Source organism: Salarias fasciatus, chromosome 15 (assembly GCF_902148845.1).
Source record: "Salarias fasciatus chromosome 15, fSalaFa1.1, whole genome shotgun sequence".
In the NCBI taxonomy this organism is placed as follows: Eukaryota; Metazoa; Chordata; class Actinopteri; order Blenniiformes; family Blenniidae; genus Salarias; species Salarias fasciatus.
In genome coordinates this window covers 1,419,699-1,443,911 of record NC_043759.1, presented here as the reverse complement: position 1 = coordinate 1,443,911, position 24,213 = coordinate 1,419,699, and the positions used below count along the sequence as shown (strand labels likewise).

The 24,213-nt window shown below is 46.2% G+C and overlaps 1 protein-coding gene and 1 long non-coding RNA gene across 12 annotated transcripts in view; both read right to left on the bottom strand.

The window, feature by feature from the left end:
- LOC115402422 (uncharacterized) overlaps window positions 1-24,213 on the bottom strand; it is a 654,628-nt gene that overhangs the window by 538,692 nt on the left and 91,723 nt on the right. The window lies entirely within an intron of this gene.
- LOC115402468 (uncharacterized) lies at window positions 10,265-12,500 on the bottom strand. The gene is made up of 2 exons (XR_003933117.1): window positions 12,462-12,500; window positions 10,265-11,444 (listed from the first exon to the last, which is right to left on the bottom strand). It is a non-coding gene; the product is annotated as an uncharacterized LOC115402468 (long non-coding RNA).

The window sequence follows — 24,213 nt, the reverse complement described above, 5'->3', positions numbered from 1 at the left end:
CCGGTCAGTTTACGTTCACGGGCTGAGAAACATGAACCCCGGACATTTCCTTGAATTTAAAAAACCCGCCGGGACGCCCCGGACAGGACGGAAAAAGAGGACATGTCCGGGGAAAAGAGGACGTATGGTCACCCTATGTACTGGGAACTGACAAACAGCCGGAGTATTTTAAAAAAAAGTTGCCCCGTTTCCACGGAGACGGAGGCAGAGTGTTCTCAAAAAGTTGCCTTTTGTCCCGTTTCCACGGAGACGGAGGCAGTGTTTTAACCAGCAGAAGGTCATGTGATCAGTCACACTAAATTAAACATGTCATTTCCACAGATGAGCCTCGGTCAAAAGGAATCTTTTTTATCTTCTTAATTTACATTCAAACATCACAGGATGGGATCCAGATGTTCTTGCGACACAACCAATCATCACCTGATCAACCTCCAGTCATTAAGCTGACGACGTCCTCACAGCTCCTGCTTGCTGGACGGTTTGGTTTGTCTTCCTGACTGCGTCTCCAGGGTGGGGATCGGACTGGTGAAAAATTAAGATGGCCAGGATGATGATGAGGAGGAGAAGGATCATACCTGGAACAAAGAGGAACAGAGCAGTGCGTCTCCAGGTGTCCTTCAGTCCCAACAAGGGCTGTCGCGGTAAACCGGTATTGACGATAATCGTGGCATTAAAAAATGAAATTTCAATATCGTGTTCAAAATGCACACATGATAATATCGTACAGAGGATCTAGTGCCCCCCCCCTACCCACACACACACACACATATAAACACAGCAGAGCAGCGGTAGCCTCACGGCTCCCAGCTAGCGTGGCTCCCAGTTAGCGAGCGTCACGAGTGAACTAAACAGCCGACAGCGACAGCGAGATGCTCTATCCTCACCCGAAAAAAGTGTGTTTAGCAACACTGACTGCATGTTAGCAGTGGGGCCCCATTAGGTAGGTTCCAGACGTGTCATTGTAATGTGTCCGGGGGGTTTCAAGTTGTGTCGCTGATATCCGCCGTCTTCTCCGCCGGCCCCCTTCTAGCAACTAACCGGTGAGTCCTCGGAAAAGGGCCCCATGCGGGGGATTTTCAACACGTTGTCGTTGCAGCGTCTAGTGTAGCGCCTTAAATTTGTCATTGAAATTGACTGATGTCAGCCGTCCCTTGGGCCCCCTTCAGCTCGGGGCCCTAGCCAGTAGCGGCGCCTCTGGCTGGAGAGAAGCAGCTGCTGCTCATTCCGCCTCGATTTAAACAAACAAACAAAAATCCTGGGCAGTGTGGTGGTGGTACAGGATTTCACCCCATCAGGGCCCGAGGGTTTTCATAACCCACCAACCCTACGTGTTCTCTTATTGTTTCAACACCTCATTTGACAGGTATTCTGACTGTAATTCATCTGGGAAAAGAGAGAAAACAAACAAAAATAAAATTAAAGATGAATCTGAATGTTTGTACCATTATTAGTTACATTTTTGCTGATATCGTGATAATATCGTTAATGTGATATTTTTTGCCCATGATAATCCTGAAGAGAAAATTTGATATCGTGACAGCCCTGGTCCCAACAATCAGTCACGTTCTCTCAGAATGTCAAAGTTCACAACATCAAACACAAAGGAGGCAAACCTGCTCCACACTGCCGGGTGGTGAGCGGCGCCGCCCGGTAGCGACCAACAGCCCCATAGCAACCAGACGCCCCGTAGCAACCAGCCGCCCCATAGCAACCAGACGCCCCGTAGCAACCAGACGCCCCGTAGCAACCAGACGCCCCGTAGCAACCAGCCGCCCCATAGCAACCAGACGCCCCGTAGCAACCAGACGCCCCGTAGCAACCAGACGCCCCGTAGCAACCAGCCGGCCCATAGCAACCAGACGCCCCGTAGCAACCAGACGCCCCGTAGCAACCAGGGGCCCCATAGCAACCAGACGCCCCGTAGCAACCAGACGCCCCGTAGCAACCAGACGCCCCGTAGCAACCAGACGCCCCGTAGCAACCAGACGCCCTGTAGCAACCAGACGCCCCGTAGCAACCAGACGCCCCATAGCAACCAGATGCCCCGTAGCAACCAGCCGCCCCGTAGCAACCAGATGCCCCGTAGCAACCAGACGCCCCGTAGCAACCAGACGCCCCGTAGCAACCAGACGCCCGTAGCAACCAGACGCCCCATAGCAACCAGCCGCCCCGTAGCAACCAGCCACCCCGTAGCAACTCAGTTGACATGTTTCCAATATTAATTGTACTTCATTCTGATTTGTTCCACCGTTACTTGACCTTCATTGACCTTCACTGAGGGAGAACCTCTGCTGCTTCACTGACAGCGAATCAACACTTCTGATGATTGATTGATGTGTTCTAATGGAGCCTTACAGACACTTTTTCAACATTTGTAATACTTAATTGATACTTCTTAACTATTACTCTCAACTATTACTATTACTAACTGCAATGAAAACAGGGACGAGGAAGGAACTGCAGGAGTTGGTAGTAAGATTCCCTCAGGGCTGGGGGGCAGCTGGGGAGAGAAGGGTGACTGCTGGGGGGGCAAGTGGCAGAGGGGCGGAGGAGACAGTCTGTCCTGATGGAGTCAGTCTGTCCTGATGGAGACAGTCTGTCCTGATGGAGTCAGTCTGTCCTGATGGAGACAGTCTGTCCTGATCGAGTCAGTCTGTCCTGATGGAGTCAGTCTGTCCTGATGGAGACAGTCTGTCCTGATGGAGACAGTCTGTCCTGATGGAGTCAATCTGTCCTGATGGAGACAGTCTGTCCTGATGGAGACAGTCTGTCCTGATCGAGTCAGTCTGTCCTGATGGAGTCAGTCTGTCCTGATGGAGACAGTCTGTCCTGATGGAGACAGTCTGTCCTGATGGAGTCAGTCTGTCCTGATGGAGACAGTAAATCATTGAAGTTATGAAGAGAGAAGAAGGTGACGGTGTTGCAGTAGATCTTAAAGGGTGGAGCAGGGAGCGAGGAATGAGGAGAGCAGCGGTGGGGGTGGAGCTGTGGAAGAACCAGGACGGGTGGAGGACGGGACAGTGACGGTGGACTGAGGGACGTTGGGAGGCTGAGACTTTAATGGAGGCTAAATTTAGAGCAGAAAGAATTCCAGTCATTGTTGACGCTGCAGCGCTCCACCTGAATGTGGGCGGGGCTGAGAGGAGAAGCGAGCTGCTCTGTCGGCTCAGCAGCAGGAATTGAAGAAATATGACGACGAGACGAGGAACTCTGCGGAGAATGTGATGAACGCTGCAGGACTCACCTGCGACGATGAAGAGAATCCTGGTCCTCCGAGCCTGAAAGAATCTGGACGGCGGAGCGGAGACCCGACCCTGAAGACCACAAGTCAGAACTGAGTAAAAACCCAAGGAAGGACAGACTGAGAGGAGACTCGTCTCTGGCTGACCGCAGGTTTTCAGCTGCTGTCGCACCAGGAGAGTCTGGCACTGGGGAAGCTCACTGATTGATCTGATCTTCAGTGAGCTCCTGCTCTTCTTCACCACTCCACTCACACCACTCATTCCTCACTGTAACTTCCTTTATTCACTACCCAGAATGCATTGCACTCCACATCACAACATCACATGCTCTCACTACAGACGCTGGAAAGTGAACTGAGACCCAGGGCTTGAAGGGGACCAGAGTTCAGATCAGAGTTGAGGGTGGACTTAATACATGAACCAAACCAAGACTTCAACAGAAAGTCCCTGAAGTGGACTCTGGTCCAGATCAACCAGGACTCAAAGTCCCTGAAATGGACTCTGGTCCAGATCAACCAGGACTCAAAGTCCCTGAAGTGGACTCTGGTCCAGATCAACCAGGACTGAGGCTGTTTGGTATAATATGGCAAATATCCTCCTGGTCCAGGTCTTGGTTCGAGGCCATACTGTCCTGGTCTCTGTTCTCCATTGTTCGTGTTTCCAGTGAACTGTTCTCTGTGGTTTCACTCCAAAAGCAAGCAAAAGCCCCAACTAGTGGACCAACATGAGAACTAGAAACGGGTGTAAGACAATCTGAGAGTTCTCCACAACAATCATCTCAAACCTCAAAGTAGAGCAGTGACTCTGTTACCTGTGACCGGGAGGCTCTGAAGAACGTCTGGATGTTTTTCTTCATGTTCCTGTTGAATTCACAGCTGAGCAGATTGTTCTGGTAGAACAGACAGTCCAGAGTCAGTCGGACTCTCTGGTCTGTCACCACTCTGCGGCTCGGAGGAATCACTTGTTCAGGATTGAGGGTGTGATGCATCACCACCAGAACGGCGTCTTTACCAGCTGGAAACACAGAACACGGTCTGATTAAAGTCCAGGTTCCTGAAGGAGGAACCTCAATAATCCTGAACTCACTCAGTCCTGCTGACAGCAGCATGGAGCACCATCTGTGAAGAGCATTAGCATTAGCCTGTAGCACCAGTGTTAGCCTGCAGCATTAGCCTGTAGCATTAGAATTAGCCTGTAGCACTAGTTTTTCTAAATGTTCTCTGATCTGATCAGGAAGTGAAGACATGTCTCACCAGGAAGATGCTCCATGGCCTCACTGACGTCTGTCCCAACCCGAGAAGAGACGGGACAGAAAACCAGACAGTAGTCAGCGTCTTCAGGAGACGTCGCCTCAGTTTGACCCACAGATTTAAAGGTTCTGACAACAGACGGATGAGCTCCGTTTGTTCTTCCTGTCAGGATGACAGAAAACTTCTTCCAAGAAGCTGGAAACAGAAAAAAAAAGAGTTTTGCCAAAGCTGATTGTCCCTCTGTGCTCACCGTAGATAGAGTTACATGTATCTACCACCCCACAACAAACATAAGAGAAAAGAGCGTCTGTAACGGCTGCATGTCGGTGCCCCGCCCGCTGCCGTTATATGGATATGGGAGGATCTAATTATCTCCGAACAACATCACACGAAAGTCAAACGGGTGAGTAAATGTTGTTGTTACGAATGTGAAATAAGGTCCAGATTGTAAAAACGACCGTTCCCCTTTAAATAAATAAATTCGACCGACACATTGTAGAAGACAGAATGTTGACAGCAAACGTTTCCTCAACACCAGGAGAGAAACGACAGCGACTCAAATTCTTCTTTTAGTAACTTTCCGCCTTGTTGCACCTTCAAAAAAACATTCAAAAGCTGGTCCGGTGGCCATGCTGGAAGCAGGAGTTGTGTTAACCATTCCTGCCTTCGGTCTCCTAACCGTGGTTGGGGGACGCAGGGGAGATCTTCTCCAGGGCCAGGGATGACTTCTCCTCTGGGGCTAACTCCCAAAATAAGGTTACCTTGGCGTGAAGAATGGTGGCGAAAAGAACAACTCCCGGAGTGCTGAAGAGCTGGCGCTCTACTGCTGCACTGCACAGCAGTTCCCTATCTGTCCCGTCGCCGTGCCCGTCCTCCCGGCTCCTGCAGGCTCACACACTTCTGCTCCGAGCTCTCTCACTGGGCACGCTGCTCGGCCGCGCGCACACACACACACATGCACTCTCTCTCTCTCACTCACACACTGAGCTCCCGAACACACACATTAACTACACACATGTCACAACAGTTGTGTTGTGGGAAAAATGAGTTTCCAGAGCTGAATGTCCCTCTGTGCTCGCCGTACACGGAGTTTTAGTGAGGCATGATGGGAGATGTTGCAGTCACATGCACACACACACACACACACACACACACACACATACACACACAGTGTGATAAAAACGGAGTTAATGGTTTCTCACCTGGAGCTCGGTCCTCCGACTCGCTTCTGAAAACAGAGGAAGTTGAAGAGAAGTCAGTTCAGCTCAGAGACAGAGGAAGCAGGACAGAGTTCACTGAACGCTCCACGGGGTGGAGAACATTACAATAAAATTATAATGCAGGCGACTGGTTTGATCAGGCAGAGTTGGCGGATCACATGCTGGTCACATGATCTGGTCACATGACCAGACAGCCGCTCGCGCTGCGCGCTCGTAGCTAAGCTACTCGGTTCAAGCAGGACGTCAACCATGAAGCTCCAGGTCCATCCTCCACCTCCAACCTGTCAGTCACCATAACCACACAGTTTGTCCTCCAGTCCCCTGCCTGCTACGTGAGGAGAAGCGGCGCTGCCGGCACGAAAAAAACTGCAAATCGTCGCAGCGCAGCCGGCATCGCTGCACTACGATTCCCAGAATGCCTTGGGACCGGTCACATGACCAGACAGCCGCTAAGCGCTGCGCGCTCGTAGCTAAGCTACTCGGTTCAGACGTCAAACATGAAGCTCCCAGGTACATTATCCACCATCGTGATTCAAAACAAAAGAAAGACGCTTTTGGCCGAGTTGGTAAGCAGCTTACAGTCAAGTCGGCACCGACCAACTCGGCCACTCGAGAGCCCCCCCGCCCGCAAGGCCGACTTGGCGAGATGCCGACTTGGCTTGATGCCGAGTTGACTGTATCCCGGGGTGGTGCCGAGTTGGCCGGGGCCGACTTGGAGAGGTGCCGACCTGACTGTATCCCAGGATTCTGTTCAGGCAGGCAGCAGGAAGTCTCGGCCTCTCTGGGTCCATCTGATGGCTGCTTGCCTTCACCTGGGCCTGCCACTCTGCCTGCCTGTATAAACCTCCCCCTGCCTCCTGCTCTTTGCTGGATCGTTTTCTTCTCCAGGCTGCTGCGCTGCTGCAGAAGGACTTCCCTGCTCTGCCAGACTCTGTGACGGATATTTCCTCGACCTCGCCTCGAGCCAATCTGCGGTGCTGCGCCAGGCTGCAGCCCTCCTGGATCTCCTGCTTCAAATAAACCTGTGCAAACGTCAATCCTGTGTCTGTCTCTCTGCGTCTGGGTCTAACGGCACTCCGACCATGACAAAATCATTGCAAACCAAAAACACTTCATGTTTTTCATTGAATTTAGATACTAATCTTATTAAACTGGTCAGTGCAAGACTCTGCCATTCTGTCAATAAAACTGAAATATTTCTGATCTTTAAATCTTAAAGCGATACTTCAACATTTTGGCAAATTGGCCCATTTAGCGCAATTATTTAGTCATTTCGAACAGCATACTTACTTTTTTTGTGAGGGCGAGCTGTTGTTTATTCAGAGGTGAGTCGGGGAAGGTTTTCGGGACGGACACAATGGAAGTGGATGGTATTTTTGTTCCCCGTCGTCAAACTCATCAAATACACAATCCAACAACCCCAAAACACTTTGGTGGGCAAATTATAATCCGCACATTCACTACGCTGTGGAACACCAACAAATAATATTGTAGCGTTACGACACTGAAGCAAATACTGGGAACTACTTTTTCATTTGAAATCACTACGCCCAGACAAGTAGTTCCGTCTTAGCAATCTTCGCATAAACAACTCAATCTCATAATTTTGCATTAATACTTCACAGCGTAGTGAATGTGCGGATTATAATTTGCCCACCAAAGTGTTTTGGGGCTGTTGGATTGTGTATTTGATGAGTTTGACGAGGGGGAACCAAAATACCATCCACTTCCATTGTGTCCGTCCCGAAAACCTTCCCCGACTCACCTCTGAATAAACAACAGCTCGCCCTCACAAAAAAAGTAAGTATACTCTTCGAAATGACTAATGAATTGCACGAAACGGGCCAATTTGCCAAAATGTTGAAGTATCGCTTTAAATTCAGTGGTTACCAGTTCCAACAAATTGTCAATTCCAGTTGTTATATTATCAAGCATCTTGCATTCAAGATCAGATCTTGCATATCAGATCTAGTTTGAAATGTAAAATTGAAAGAAGCAGCGTTTCAGCACAGCTTTAGATTAAATACTGTTGTTCTACTGTGTTTATGTCCTTGTGGATGTGTTGATATGTCAATAAATGTCCAGCATGTTTGTCGTCTTTTCTCACCGTTTAAATGGTTCACTTCGCTCACTGTCTGCTCAAATTGTCCGGCCCAGCTCATGTCTTCAGTCTGAGAATCTGGGCCCAGTTTGTGCCTGTTTAACTGAAGGGGCCTGCCGTTATGGTGTAGCCTGCTGGAGCAGCAGCATCACTGAGAGGGAGAGGAGCCTCTTTAAATGTCTTATCCTGCACTCTACAGTCAATAAACACAGAACTCTGGCTTGGTATGGTCACTCTCTCCTTTGCTGTTTTCACCTTGTACTCATGTATCTGCCCCACACTAACTGCTTTGATCAAAGTCGTAGCTTTGTTTTTCTTTAGACTTGGGAAAGCCACTTTCACTGCTCTCAAAAGCTTCTCCTTTTCCTCTGAGTCAGTCGCACCTTTCATACTTTCCAGAACAAGGTGCTCGATAACATTAAACCCAATAATTGGACACCGTTGCTGGTTACCTTTAAGCACTAGAATGGGTACAAGTAACTCAGAATCATTAGCTGTAAGTTTAAATGGTATCTCAACCCACCCTACATATGGCATATCTGTACCATTGACTGCTTCAAGATGGAGGGGTTCAGTTAGGTCGACCAGCTCGCTCACATTTCTGATTGGTACATTCGTTAAGTTAGCATCTTTCCATGACTCATCGACAACACAAACCTGTGAGCCAGAGTCCCAAAGGGCTTCAACCATTTTGTTGCCTAGAAAGCACCTAATGACACGTTTTTTCCCCACTAACTGCATGACAGAGGGTATTTTGTCTTTTTCACACGGTTTCTTTTTGACAGGCTTCTCAGAGAACTTCCTATCCCTTTCATGCACACTACCACAAGTGGAAGGCTTCCATTTTGTTTTCTGGATGGGCCAGTGCTCTGCCTGGCACTTCTTGGAGCAGTAAAGGGCACTCTTACACACTGAACAACATTTTAAACCCGGAGTTTTATTTTGTGTAGCACAACTGTAACACTGGGACTTATCCGTATCACTGGTCACACCATGTCCCATTGGAGTGACCCCTCCTAGTTTAAAGATCTACCCCTGGCTGGTTTCACTGGCCTCTGTGCTTTACAGCCTGCCCGAAAATGCTCACTGCTTCCACATCTAAAGCAGTGCTGGCAGAACTCTGCACCTGTCTGAACACAAGAATAACACCTTGGTTGTGGGCGGGGCATGTGGTACCGCTGAGGTGCGAAGCGCTGCTGAAACTGGGCTGTGCCCCTTGTCGGAGTCAAACCAGTAGCTGGGTGGTCGGACTGAAGAGCTGCTGGGAAACACTGCTGAGGGTAGTATTGTCGAGCAGGAGGATTCAGATGGTGTGATGGATGTGGCGTGAAGATGGGTGCTCGGTAGTAGTCTTCAGATCTTCCGCTGATGGGTTGTGCCGTTGCTGTAGACTTCTGTATGGTCTCTCTAATTTGGGATACCTCAGCTTGTAGGCCCTTCAAAAGACCCATCTCAGACCGCATCTCCTTCATCTCCGACAGCAAACCAGGAGGCAGGACAGCTGTGCTTTGTTTTTGAACAGTTTCAGTCCTTTTCTCAGTGGGTGCTGTGATGTCACTAGGGTAGACAGCATTCACAGAGGTCACTCGCTGAGGAGCAGCATGCTTCTTCTTATCTTGTCGTTCCTTTTCATTTGCACATGCTGTATTCACTTTCTCCAACAAGACTTCATCAGATGTGGTGGGATGAAGGAGGTAGGGCTGCATGCCACTCTTCTCATTGTCATTCTGCAGACCTGTTAAGATGGTGTGCATGAACAACCTCTGAACTAAAGCAGGATCATATTTTAACCCTGACTTCAGCTCTTCTCGTAACATCTGCTTAACAGTCTCTCTTTGGTTTTCATCCAGATGAGACAGATCGACAGGAGGGTCCCATTGCTCGCTGATGGAAGCACACTCTGTGGCGTCTTGAATTTGGATCTTGTTCACAGCTACAGATGGGAGGACTTTCCTGATTATGCAAGCTGGATATACAGACCCCACTGACTGCACAGTTCCTATAATCGTTCTCCCTGGTAGTGTAATGTCATGGCTGGTTGGGTTTTGTACACTAACAGTAATCTTTGGAAGAGAACCTGCTTTCACTGAAACTAACGAGTCACAAAACTCTAGGCCGTCCGGCCACTGTGTGTCTTCACAAGGTTCAAAAAAATCAGTGTAGTGTAACCTGGACCAGATCTTCAGGAAGTCCAACTCTGTCCTGGTCTGTCCTCAGACAGCAGTCACACTTTAAAGGATCAAATGAATTTAAAGTCAGAACAGCTTTTATTGAGAATCCTTCTGCATCATTTGATAACTGAACACAAACTCAACTCAAAATTATAAAATAAAGTCACTAATTATTAAAATATTTGGAATCTGATGTAGATCAGGTCACCTCGGAGCTCTGCCTGTTCAACAGGAAATTTTAGATCATTCGTTGATTTCAGTCTCATTAAATACACTGAAGCAAGTTGGTGAGTAAAGTTTATTCATGAAGCCCTTTTGACAGACAAAAATCACAAAGTGCCATAAAGAACAAGGTAAAAGACACACATGATCTGGACTTTAGATTAATAAATGATAAACAGTTACTAAAGTCAACGTTAAAGCCTGAAGAATTTCAGAGTTGTTGACACACAAGAGAATCAATCAAAACAAGAGCAAACTAATGAAGGTCAGTGGAAGAGAGGGAGGGGAAATGAGAATTACCATCAACGGAAGCGCACTCGAACAAGTCAAGCAGTTCAAGTATCTAGGAAGTCTTATAACAGAAGATGGACGGAGCGCGAGAGAGGTTAAGGCTGGAATAGCGATGGTGAAAGAGGCATTCAACAGACACAAGATCCTGCTTATCAAAAACTTTGACAAGAGCCTAAAGAAAAGGACAGTCAAGACCTTAGTTTGGAGTGTGTTGACGTACGGATCCGAAACGTGGACACTGAGGAGGGTGGAAATTAAGAGGCTGGAAGGTTGCGAGATGTGGATGTGGAGAAGGATGGAGAGGATCAGCTGGACGGAAAGAGTAACGAATGAAGAAGTGTGGAGCAGAGTTAATGAACAACGAAAGCTAATTCAGTCCATCTGGAGGAGGAAGGCGAGATGGATTGGGCATATCCTGAGAAGTGAAGGGCTACTGCATGATACCATCGAAGGAAAATTTGAAGGGAGAAGACGGAGGGGCAGGAAGAGAGCCATGGTGCTGGACAACATACAACAAGGAAGGAGCTACCAACAAATGAAGAGCATGGCACAGAGGAGGTATGACTGGAGAGTACTGACTGATGCCGGACCTGTCGGATGACAGACCACTCAAGAGAGAGACACACAAGAGGTCAAAGTTTCATTTATATTAATAAAACATTGATAACAATAAAGATGAGATTCCAGAAAGTTTCCAATTTGTTGTTGGATTGATGCAGGCAGCTGCTGCAGTGAAGACAACAGGAATGGAAAAAAATGCATCAAATTTTCAAGCACAGTCTGAAGAGTTCGACTCCCAAAGACCAGATTTAAGACCCAAAGATCAACATCAGCCTCAGCTCCATCACTCAGTCCCTCCAGCAGCTCCACCCTTCAGTTTGATCCCTTCACATCCACATGATCCACATGTTGGGATTCTTCCAGCTTTGGTCTCACAGGACGATCATCTGTGTTTCAGTGGAGACAAAGAAAAAGAAGAAGATGAGTTTTTATAGATTTATAGATTTAACTGATATGATTCCAAAACCAGCTGCATCTGATCAAAGAAACTTTCAACAATTAAACATCAACATTTTAAAAATGTCAGTTCACACAGAAACCGCAGAAACTCTGAGAACCATGTAGTTTCATATTTGTCCACTAGGTGGAGCCCTCAATGAGTCCTGGTTCCAACAGCTGGTTCTCCTGATGGACTTTATGATGATAGATTCATTTAATTCAGGTGTGTTGGAGCAGGAGAACACTGACACCATGGAGGACTGTGGCCCTTCAGGACCAGGTCCAGGACTACAACAGGACCAGGAGAGCCCAGCCAGAGAAGTGAGCTGGTCCTGCTCCACTGGAGCTCAGCAGCCCGGCTCAGGACTCAGTCCCATCCTGACGGAGCGACAGCAGATGATGGAGCAGCTGGCTGACTGCACCACCAGCAGCAGCAGCTCAGAGGCTTCTGAAACTCTGGAACTCACAGCTCAGCTTCCATCTTCATCACATCAGCGCCGTCTGGCTGTCGTCACATGTGGAGCTCAGTAGAGCTGCTCCCACATTCCCGTCTGCAGAATCTCCACTTCCTCTTTCATTCAAACAAACCTTGATTGGATCAGACTCTCAGTGTTGATCATGAAACTACAACTGTTTCACTTTTTAGCTCAAAAACTCCTGATTCATCAAGTCTGACTGAAGCACGGAGGAGGAATCATCAGGATTCTGGCTGCCTGCTCGCATCGGGTCCTGGCTGACTCTCCAACATCACATCTGAGGACTTCATCAAACCAAAGCCAGGTCCAACCTGTGTGGGGTCTGCATGTTCTACCTGAGCTGCTTCAGGAACATCTTGGAGTCTTTCAGCTTCCTGCCTGCTGCCTTCCTGACTGGAGAACTTTGACCTCCATGAACAGACCTCAGTGTGGAGGAACACTGGAACCCTGTGGAACCATGTGGTTCCTCCTGGACTGAAGGTTTCTTACCTTCTTGTAGCTGAAGGGCTTGAGACCATCTTCAGATAGTCAGGACCGAAAATTGAAAAAGCCCCTTAGAAAACAACATGGTAGGCATTTTTGAGGAAAAGCATTTTAAGCATTGATTTTACATGATTTTTTAGTGCTGAATCCATTTCTGCCGGTTGCCCAGCTGGAAAAGTTACTGTTTAGTCATAATTATTGATTAATTAGTATAATTAATATATTAATCGCCCAAAGTTAGAAATTGCTATTAATTTCCTATTTGTTAATATTATACATATGATTGCTTGGTATCATTGTAAAGAGGACCTTCTAGCCTTTAATTTAAGCCCATATTTGCATTTTTTTGACAAACACAGAGGTCACATGAGCTCTTTAAACTATAAATTACACACATTTTCCCACAATTTCCGCATAAACTATATAGTTTATTTTATCCCTGTGGGATCAAGGGATATCACGGACCCAGAAGCCAACAATCTCAATACTAAATACAGGAAATGTATATTTCTTTGTGAGAGGCTATTGTGAGCCTTAAAATAGCAGTAACCGGCTCAGGCCCATTCACCTCCATTCATTCTTTGCACCAGTATTATGTAAACAAAAAAACCCACACCAATTGTTTAGATGTAATGATACTATTAGTAATATTAATGCAATGACAATCAAAGGCCAAGCAGACATTTTCCATCCTTGTAATCAGTAAAATTCACTGAAGATGGCAACTAATTACAAATATAAATAGTAATGATTAAATCAAAACGGCATTACAGGTTCTTTGTGATCATATTTTTTTTCCTTCAGTGCATTACACATTCATGCAAGCGTCACTTGACTTTTGGCACTGACAGGATGCAGTGCATGGGTTTGGCTTACAGCCGCACCGGGCCGTCTTCCATCCAGTTGTGCAGCCACGGGTCACTAGCTCCTCACAGCATCTGGAACTGCAGACAACGACATGAGTTCAGGAACAAGCACGTTGTTCTCCATCTTCCATCCCATATTTTCAGGGGGTGGCAGCACCGGGTACTGCAGGTGGGCCTGCCGCCAAGCCGAAGTCTGGAGGTGAACATGATGGATGTGAAATTTCAGAGCGTCTCTGGTGGGTGGGTCTCTCTGTGGTCATGCCTTTAACAAACAGGCCCAAACGGACTTCACTGATGTTGTTTGTGTTGTTTGCACCGTATAATTTACAGAAAAACATTTCTGCATCCATGACGGTGGAGTCAATAAGCTCAGGACCTTCACCAAGCCCCTTGAGTAGATGGCTGTGCTGTCTAAACACATTCCAGCAGGTCTTCTTCGTGTGTCCTGAAATGTATGATGTCGAGTCTCTCCCACTGAGTCCATGGAAACCTGGAAGTGGCTCAAGAACCTCTTCATCCATCTGCAGCTTTTCTACAACTGCACGGATGGGATGTACTTTCTGTCCTTTGCTGTCCCTGCTTTCATCCAGATTTGTTGGCATGGCATTCTGTGGAAGTAGGCGATCAGCAGAATCAAGACATCGGAGTCTCTCTCACAGTTGGAGTTGAACTTCTCAGCATTGGGGTTGGAGTTTTTCCACATCTGTTATAGACAGTTCCTTTATACGATCAGTTGCTGGAGGGTTGTCTCTATCACAAAGTTAGTCTCGTGCCTGTGCAGCACCTTGTATTGTGTCAAACCCCTGCTGTTCTCCTTTTGATAACTTTTCATTTTTTTGTCTCCTTACAGATGAGACATTCTTCTAGAGCTAGAGAGTGGCCAGTGTCCTTCAGAGTGCCAGCAGCTCCATGATCACGCTGAAACAGAAACTATACTGATTGTTTAGCCAGCTTGTTAATGTCTTCTTCTTCTTAGTGCTCCAGGAGGGTCAGGGTATCCCGTCCCGGTGCGTTGAGCCGACCAGATGAACCAGATTTTTCCAGTGCTGGCGGTCTTGTTCCAGCTGCTCTGCATCCGCCACAGCAACTCCATGTTGTTGGAGGTCGCCCGCAACGACGTCGAGCCATCGGGTGCGGGGTTTCCCTTGTGGTCGTCTCCAGCCTGCGGCCTCTGGGTCAAACTGGAGAAAGGCTCGTGTCGGATGTTCTGGGAGTAGACGAAGGCCCACGGCCCAGCCAGCGGGTGCGGCGTTGTGCGACCAAGGAAGATGCTCGGGGCTGGCCTGTGCGGGCTCGAAGCAGAAACTCGCTGGGGCCTCCTGATGTTCTCCATGGTTCTCAGAGCCCTGCTATCAAAGCCATCGATTCTGAGGCCAGACTGTCGTTCTGAGGCCACGTTTCTGAGCCATACAGCAGGATGGAGAGGACAGCTAATTTGTAAATCCGGAGCTTCGTTGTGCGTGAGATGGTCTGGTGCCGCCAGAGTGGTTTCCAGAGGGACTGCAGAGCAGGTGCTGCCAGGGCTCGTCTGCGGTCAGTCTCTGGTTGTAGATCCCCGCTGCCGGTCACCATGGACCCCAGGTACACAAAGTTCTTGACAGGCTCTACAATGTTGCTCCCAATTTGCATGGGAGGTGAATTCACCTCGCTAGCTATCTTTAATCAATGGAATTCACTGATTTCAAGTAACTTCATTGATTTACATAAACACATTCATCAAATAAAAAACAAGTGTTAGTTACCTACGATGGATACCAACAAAGTAATGAAAGCTGTCAGCATGCATGTTGGCCTCTTGTCTGCAGTAACTCCCTGGTCGGGTTCCAGGCTCACAGTAATCCCCCAGATTGTAATAATATGGTGATGTTATACATTTTCTGAAACTCCATTGGCAAGTCAGTATTTCAGTATCTGTTTTGTGTCTCTGGTATTCCTCGGTACCACAGGGCTAAAACTAAGAAAATAATTTAGGCGGAATTTGTGAAAACAAATATGTTCTTTGTGGTTTGAGGAGCTTGAGTGACCAGCATGTGTGCCAGGAAGGTTGATAATTGGATTTAAATGAAAGCTAAAAATGTCCTCTTTAAAATAACACCAAACACAACATTATTGAACATTGGGAAGTGCCCTAACTATGAGCCTAAGCCAGGATAGGCAACAGTGTCTAACACCCAAATTACCATGGAAGGAGGATAACTTGGAGGAGGAAATATAGAAAATCAGGGGCCTTATTTGAAGAGCAACCGGTGGATTCTTGTTTGGGACACCTTGAACTTTCAAAAAATGCTGGTTGCCCACTTTTCCTCAAAAATGCCTACAGGGTCACATGATTCTGAATTTACAGCCCAGTCTAAGACACTGGGTTCAGGTTCTCCTTCACTGTCTGCATGATGTTGACCATCACTGGACTGGGATTTGGCAGGAAGAGCATCTTGTTGCTTCAGCTTTGCCACTTCTTTCTGTAATTCAGTGTTTTGATTTTTCAGAGCTTCCATTTGATTTTTCAGATCTTGCTTTTCTTTAGCAGATTACAAACCAAATCATTTTGCAAAAAAAAAAAAAAAAAAAAAAAAAAAAAAACAACCCAAAAACAAATAAAATTCTACAGCTGAACCCTTAATTGTTGTTGTCTGGTTGCATCTGTAAACATGGACACATTTAGCCTCCAGTACCTAAAGTGTCTCTCTGAGTTTTGGCTTCACTTCATTCGTACTGGACCAGGATCAGATCATGTTATAGGTTCCACGGCACATTACTGAAACAAAGCATTGTTCCATATCATTTATGAAGGTTTTGTTTTGAAATGCACAACATTCTAGAGTATGAAATGCTTTGTTCTTGAGTGAAGTGATCTCCAAACATGTACAAGTTCATCCAGCATATATTTGACTGCTTTGGATTTACAGCTCGGGGGTCCAGGCTCCTGGGATAATTTATCAATTTTATTTACTCAGAACATGTTCTGGTCTCTGTCGGTAGTTTCATCACCTGAGTCGTCCTGACCAGATTCTGATTTCCATATCAATCAGGAGTTAAAGTTCAGCATAAATCAGCCAATCAGAGCTCCTCCTCTGCCCACGCGATGCCGTCATGTGACATCTGGTTTACAGTGTTCAATATGGAGACGTCCTGCTGGAAGCTTCAGAACGAGATTTCAGAACGCTGTGGGGGACGCCACGTTAGCTCCGCCCATATCTACAGCCCATGGAGGAGACATAACAGACGAGCTGTACTCAAACCTGCACTGTTCAGTCCCAACCTGTACCCTGTTGGACCTCCATAAGCAGCATTTTTGATGAAACAATACAACCTTTTAACAGTTACTGTTGAAGGTTCAATCAAACATCAGACCACATTCATGTTCAGCAACAGTCTTCAGTCACTATCAAAGAAAAATGTTCCTGAAGCTGAAATAATCCAGGATGAAAGTGGAAATAAATCTGTTACCTCTGACTGGGAGGCTTTGAAGAACGTCTTGATGCTGGTCTCCATGTTCCTGTTGAATTTACCTTCGAGCAATTTGTCGTGGTAGAACAGACAGTCCAGAGTCAGTCGGACTCTCGGGTCTGTCACCAGTCTGCTGCTGGGAGAAATCACTCGCTCAGGATTGAAGGTGTGATGCATCACCACCAGAACGGCGGCTTTACCATCTGGAAACAAGATGATTAGCATTAGCATGACTCAACAGATGTTAGCTTCTCTTTTTTAGAGCTGGCTTTCGGGTTCTCATGTCTGTTTTTGGCCTTTTCTGTACAGATTCTCTGAATAACAAGTAATATTTTAGCTCATTATTCAGGAAAGTCATCAGACATTTGCAGTGATGGACAGAGCCTCAAAGGAATGTACCAATACCACTTCTTTAACCAAGAGTACAAACCTTTAGCTACTTGCTGATACCGTGTACCAATACTATCACTAACTTTCAGCTACTTCTTGACGTGTTTGTTGTGTTGGGAGAAATTAGTTTGATCAACTAAAAGTTGTTTTTTTTTGTTTTTTTGTTTGTGGATGCTGGGGGACTCTTGCTGTGCTATCAGTGTTACTGTACTATGACAATCAAGATTCATCATATCAGTACTTGGAAATGATACGAGCACATAGATGGATAGGATCTTTAAAGGACAATAAAACTGTGTCGTCCCATTCAGTGCTAATGAAAAGAAATAAGATCTTTTCAAAGACGTGGAGTTGATCAGAATAAATATCAATTCATTCATTTTCCATGTTGCTTTGTCCTTTTCAGGGTGGCGGGGGCCTGGAGCCAATCCCAGCTAAGTAAGTAGTGGGAGACAGTCAGAGTACACATAGAGAATGCATAGTTTGGATTCTTATAATCAGGCCAGTGATTTCTTGACTACCTTTACATGTTTCGGCTGCCAAGCTGCAGCCTTCTTCAGAAGTGTCACGTGATGTTGCTGTGACGTCTGGTCAGCTGATTTATACAGGTTTTGGCGCCAGCTTCCTACTGGGTGCAGTAGGATGACAGCGCCATCTGCAGTCCGACTTCTTCAGTACTGTGTCCCAGGTATGAGAATGTTGATACGCCCCCTCTGCCCGGTTCACAGTCTGGGGGGCGCGTTTCCGGATCTCGATGGCCTCCCTGATCCAGCGGTGGTACTTCTTGCTTTCCGTGCCGATGATCTGGGCATGATCCCAGTCCATGAGGTGGTTTTCCCTCTATAGTGATTGGAGATGGCAGACTTTAGCTGTTCCTGCTCTGCCTGTCGTTTGGAGGAGCATGTGCATGCTTTTGATGTTTCTTTTTCACATTCAGTGTGATGTTCTTTTGTCCTGACGTTGAAGGCTCTGACAGTCTCCCAGATATAGGATTTGTTGCACAACAAACAAGGTATTTCGTAAATAATATTGCATTTGTGTTGTGGTTCTATTTTGTCCTTGGGATGTACGAATAACTGCCATAGTTTTATGCATGGTTTTACTGGGGTGCTGATGTGCTTATTCATGGCCCGTTGTATTCTCTCTGTGATCCCTCTGATGTATGGAAGTGTCACCGTGGCCCTGTTTGGTTTCTTAAAATCTGCGAAGCTACCACCAGTCAAAATGACTAAGGAGGAGGTGAAAGCAGCACAAGCACTCGCCAAAGACAAAAGCATCACTATATTGCCAGCAGATAAGGGGAGAGCCACAGTAATAATGAACACAGAGCATTATGAAAGGCAAATGGACACGATGTTACAAGATTCCAACACATATGAAACTTTAAAGAAAGACCCAACCGAAGAAAAAAAGAAGGCCCTGAAATCGCTACTCAAACCCCTTCTCAATGAAGAAAAAATAAGTAAGGAGACATACAATCATCTCATCCCCACAGTAAGTATTACCACTAGAATTTATGGAACCCCCAAGATACACAAACCTGGAACACCGCTAAGACCCATTGTGGATAGCATCGGGTCCGTGACGTACAATCTGTCTAAAGCCCTGGTTGACCTCATAAAACCACTCCTTGGACTCACAGATCAACACTGTAAAAATGCCAAGCAATTGGCCCAGGAACTGAAGGATATAACAATTCGAAAAGATGAAAGATTTATCTTGCATGATGTGGTTTCTTTATTCACGAAAACTCCCATAAATGTTACTATACAAATTGTACATAATCGCCTCAAGGAAGACAAATCACTAAAAAAAAGGACTTCACTCACTGTTGAGGACATTACAAGACTGCTGGAATTCGTCTCCACCTCTACCTACTTCCAGTATCGGGGTACCATCTACAGGCAGAAGGAGGGGTTTGCAATGGGGGATCCGCTGTCTGCCATAATGAGCGGCTTCTTCATGGAAGACCTTGAAGCCCGGGCCCTCAAAACAGTCCCACCACACTGCGTCCTTTCCCTCTGGAAGAGGTACGTGGATGACATTTTGGAAATAACAAGGAAAGGACACACACGAGAACTCACGGATCATCTCGACACACTGGACGACACAACATCAAATTCACCCACGAAGAAGAAACAGACAGCACTATACATTTTTTTACCTGGACATAAAACACCTGGAAGATGGCAGCATTAAAATTCACATATACTGGAAACCCACTCACACACATCAATACCTCCTTTGGACGTCAGAACACCCCATTAATCACAAACTTTCAGTCGTAAGAACCCCTTTTGAACTCTCAAAACTAATCACACAGGAAGAAGACAGAAAGGAGGAGGAACAACACATCATAAAAGCACTACGAAAGTGCAACTATCCAATGTGGGCCATAAACAAAGGCCGCCAACAAGCAAAACAAAACAAAGACACAAAAAAGAGAACCATAACTAAACAAACTGAGAAACAAAATAGGGCCATGGTGAAACTTCCATACATCAGAGGGATCGCAGAGAGAATACAACGGGCCATGAATAAGCACAACATCAGCACCCCAGTAAAACCACACATAAAACTACGGCAGTTATTAGTACATCCCAAGGACAAAACAGAGCCTCAACACAAATGCAATATTATTTACAAAATACCTTCTTTGTCGTGCAACAAATCTTACGTCGGGGAGACTGGCAGAGCCTTCAACATCAGGACGAGGGCCCAACCGATTCATCGGCCGGCCGATATTATCGGCCGATATGAGCCCTTTTCAAAATATTCATCATCGGCCGGGTTTTTGCCGATAGAACGCCGAAATACTCTTAATTTCCCATAAAACAGTAAATGGTGAATGAAGTGTCGGGAGTCATGCAGAATAATGTCCTTGCACCGTTTGTCCACCAGAGGGAGCTCTGACTCCTTTCATATCCTTAGTCCTCACTGCTGTTTTCTCAGCTGAGCTGAGAAAGCTAAGCTAAGCTACAACCAGGAACATTGCAAACATTACTTTTGCCTTACCGAGCGGACGTGCATGTTTATTGTTGATGCTCCGTTTTCCCAGTGAACGACGAACGTGAGAACCATCACCCAGCAGAGTGCGTGTTCCCTGTCAGCTGTGATCTGACTGTGTACTTTTCCTTGCGGTGCCGTACCGTACAAGCCTTCCTCATTTGGGAGGATGATGTTGGTTCATATTTGCTGCTGTTAAGTTTTCCACATGTAGTCACTAAGTAGTTTAAATGAGTGTTTTTTTTCCTGAATGATTAACAGACGGAGTGTTGGAGTTTGTGCCGGCAGGAGCGCTCGTTTCTACCCCCGCGCATTTCAGGCGGGTGGTGTTAGTCTATGTTATATTGTTTGTCATTCAAATAGACCCTCCAGGAATCCGCGATTCCGTGATCGCAGAATTTTTTGGGGAAATCACGTCTGTCCGTGGATTCACGGACCTTCGCTGGATTTTAATGCGGAATCTAAACTTTTTCTCTGCAGATTCCTGGTGGGTCTGTTCACTGGGGGGAGGGGTTAATAATGATTACCATTACTGTCTGTGCAGCAACCGTCATGATGTCGTGTCAGTCTTAGTTTTACTTTGGCAGAAACTACTACAACGTGACTGGCTGTAACAACATCCCACTGTGTGTTGTTATGCAGTAATATCAGTGTCGGACTATTTGTGATCATTATATATTCAAAATGCAAGTCTGTCAAAGACAACATGTTTTTGTACTTGAAAATTCCTCTCTGTTGGAAAGTTAAACAAATACTAAAGGAGAAAGTGTTGTAAAACAGTAACATATTCTGCCTGCAGTTCATATTTTTGTTGTTGGAAGTGTTTCGGGACCAAAACAAAAGTTATTTTATTCATTATATAATTTGTAAATTTATCGGCCGATATATCGGATATCGGAATTTTTTTCTGTCAAATATCAGAATCGGCATCGGCCTCAAAAAAGCCATATCGGTCGGGCCCTAATCAGGACAAAAGAACATCGCACTGAATGTGAAAAAGAAACATCTAAAACAAGCGCACGCTCCTCCAAACGACAGGCAGAGCAGGAACAGCTAAAGTCTGCCATCTCCGATCACTATAGAGGGAAAACCACCTCATGGACTGGGATCATGCCCAGATCATCGGCACGGAAAGCAACAAGTACCACCGCTGGATCAGGGAGGCCATCGAAATCCAGAAACACGCCCCCCAGACTGTGAACCGGGCAGAGGGGGCGTATCAACTTTCTCATACCTGGGACACAGTACTGAAGAAGTCGGACTGCAGATGGCGCTGTCATCCTACTGCACCCAGTAGGAAGCTGGCGCCAAAATCTGTATAAATCAGCTGACCAGACATCACAGCAACATCACGTGACACTTCTGAAGAAGGCTGCAGCTTGGCAGCCGAAACATGTAAAGGTAGTCAAGAAATCACTGGCCTGATTATAAGAATCCAAACTATGCATTCACCAAAAGGCCTAATGAACCTGATCGGACTACATATAGAGAATGCATGCACACACAGGGAGAACATGCAAACTCCACAAAGAAAGGTCCCAAGTCATGGCTGGTATTTGAACCCAGCACCTTCTTACTTGTGGCAGTAATCAGCCCACCACCATGTGGCCTCAGAATAATTAGGATCTAAAAATAAATAGTGCACAAAACAAGGGATCTGCTGGCTGTGAGTAAGATAACAACAGTTCACATCTGGTAGGAGTTTAGTGTATTTCCTGAAGTGTCTTCAAGTGTCTGTTTAACTTTATTGCCATAAGCACCTCCCTGAATGTGACAGCTGAAACTGGCGATGTGTCCCTGTGAGTTAGTGGTGATGAGTCTCGAGAAGATGCTGTTTTCTTAGTCTGTTTATCCTCACTTTATTACATCTGTCATGCCTCCCACAGGGAAACGGGTCAAACAGCTGAGAACCGGGACGTAATCTGTCCTTGATAATGTCCTGAGGTCTGCTGACGCACTGGGTGGAGTAGATGTCCATGAGGGAGGAGGACAGAGAGGACGGCCACTGACCCTGTCTGCTGTTTGCTCGTCTTCTGCAGCCTCAGTCTGTCTGCCTCAGTGCAGCTCCTGAACCAGGTGGAGTCAGTCTGTCAGCAGGCTCTCCATGGACGAGTGGCAGAAGGCCAGCAGCAACTTCCTGTCCAGCCTGGACTTCCTGAGGACTCTGTCATGTTTTGTCCTCTCTGTGTTTGTGGTGTTTCCAACGTTGTCTCTCGTTTCAGGCCCGATGGTTTCCCCTCCTCGTGTCTGTTTGTTGTTTTCCTGCCCTGATTTGTTCACCTGTGCCTGAGCAGTCATTGCCGTCACCTGGTGGTCTGGGCTGATAAGGGGCTCTCTGTCTGTGTTCGGATCATCTTGTTTCCTGTCTTATGTCTGTGTGCTCATCATGCTCCTGCTGTGGCAGCTCCAAGTCCTGAATTTTGTGCCTGAGTCCACGATGGATTCCTCTCTCTGTTCAGGGGACTTTTGTGAACTTTCATATTTGTACTCTTTGTTCCTTATAGACAATAAAATGAGTTATTCCCCCTACTCCAGCAGTGCCTGGCGTCTCGGGCCCTCCTCCATGCACCTTCCTCCCTCAAACATGACAGACTCCAGGGAAGAACTTCCTTTCCAACCTGTACTTCTGATCTGGACTCCCAGCAACCTGAATGTGTGGGCTCTCCACACACTCGCTGTTGATGTAGTGTGTGTGTGTGTGTGTGTGTGTGTGTGTGTGTGTGTGTGTTTGTTTTGGGCAGGGGTCAGTTCTGTTCTTTCTGAAGTCTGTGATCTCTTTTTTTTAAGAGGTGTTTGCAGGGTTTCCCCCAGAAAACTTGCTAAGCCCAGTGGTTGGACTGCTCGAGAAGTCCACCGTGTTTATGTAAAAAAAAAAAAAAAAAGTTAAAAGTTGACAGAAATTTGGAAATTATGATTATTTTGTGTTATTGTAAGCATTTATTAACATTACTTAAATGCACAGTCTTACAAAAAGGCATAATCTTAAATAAAGTTTTAACAAACAAAAAAAATAATTAAAATAAATATCAATCGTTTTCAATTGAGTTAAATCCTAATGAATCTTAAAACAAGGCATTGCTGTTCACATTTAAAGGTAAAATAAATTAACAATAATAAAAAAGTGCAAACATGATCAAGGTGTAAAAACAGGGACTCAGAGGCTGAAGAGGTCTCTGCTGGACAGACTGACCTCGTCTACTTTTTGAATGAAAAACAAAAGAAAAATTATTAGATTGCTTACAGTTAATAATATTCTTATGTTCTTTAAGTATTTGTTGTTTATATGGAGTTCACAGCAGTGCAGAAGTCCAGCAGTACCTCCTTCAGTCCAGCAGAGGGCACAGTGTTACTGTTAGCTGTATAGTGCAGTGTGAAGCAGTAGAAGAAGAATGTGTATGAATGGGATCCTCCAGACTGATGAAGCCTGTTGTTCGTTCTGCTTCATTAAACAGAAGCACCGCAGTTCCACCGTTTGGACAGTGAATACATTCTGAGGACAGAACACGAACCATTTTGGATTAATTCCGCTAGTTCGATGTTTACCATCGTGGCTCACAGAAGGCTGTTCTGACCACGTGCTAACATCCGTGCTAACTGCTAACTCGCACCGGCTCTGCCTCATCAACTTGCTGCGGCTCTCTGATGAAAACACGCCTCACCTCTGACCCCCTGTGTGTTCACGTATCGACCATAAGGTGTCGCCATTGCAACCGTATCACCAGATGCCATTAAAAGCTCTAGAGGCCGTCTTTGGTATCGCTGTTTTGGCTCATTAAAAAAAACATATTTGCAATTTAAAAAAAAAAAAAAAAAAAACACCGACACTTAGCCTGGCTGGGGGGCAAGTAAAGCCTGGCGGCCCGCCAGGCCTATAAAGCACTGAGGGAAACCCTGGTGTTTGGTGTCAGGTTATCTATCTTCACACCAGGCTCTCGTGATCTCAATCTGCTATCTTGTGTCTTAAGCAAATGTCCACAAGTTCTTGGCGGATATGTCACCTTAATACTGAAGCATAGAGTGCATGCGGAGTGCAGTGAGCCACCACATCA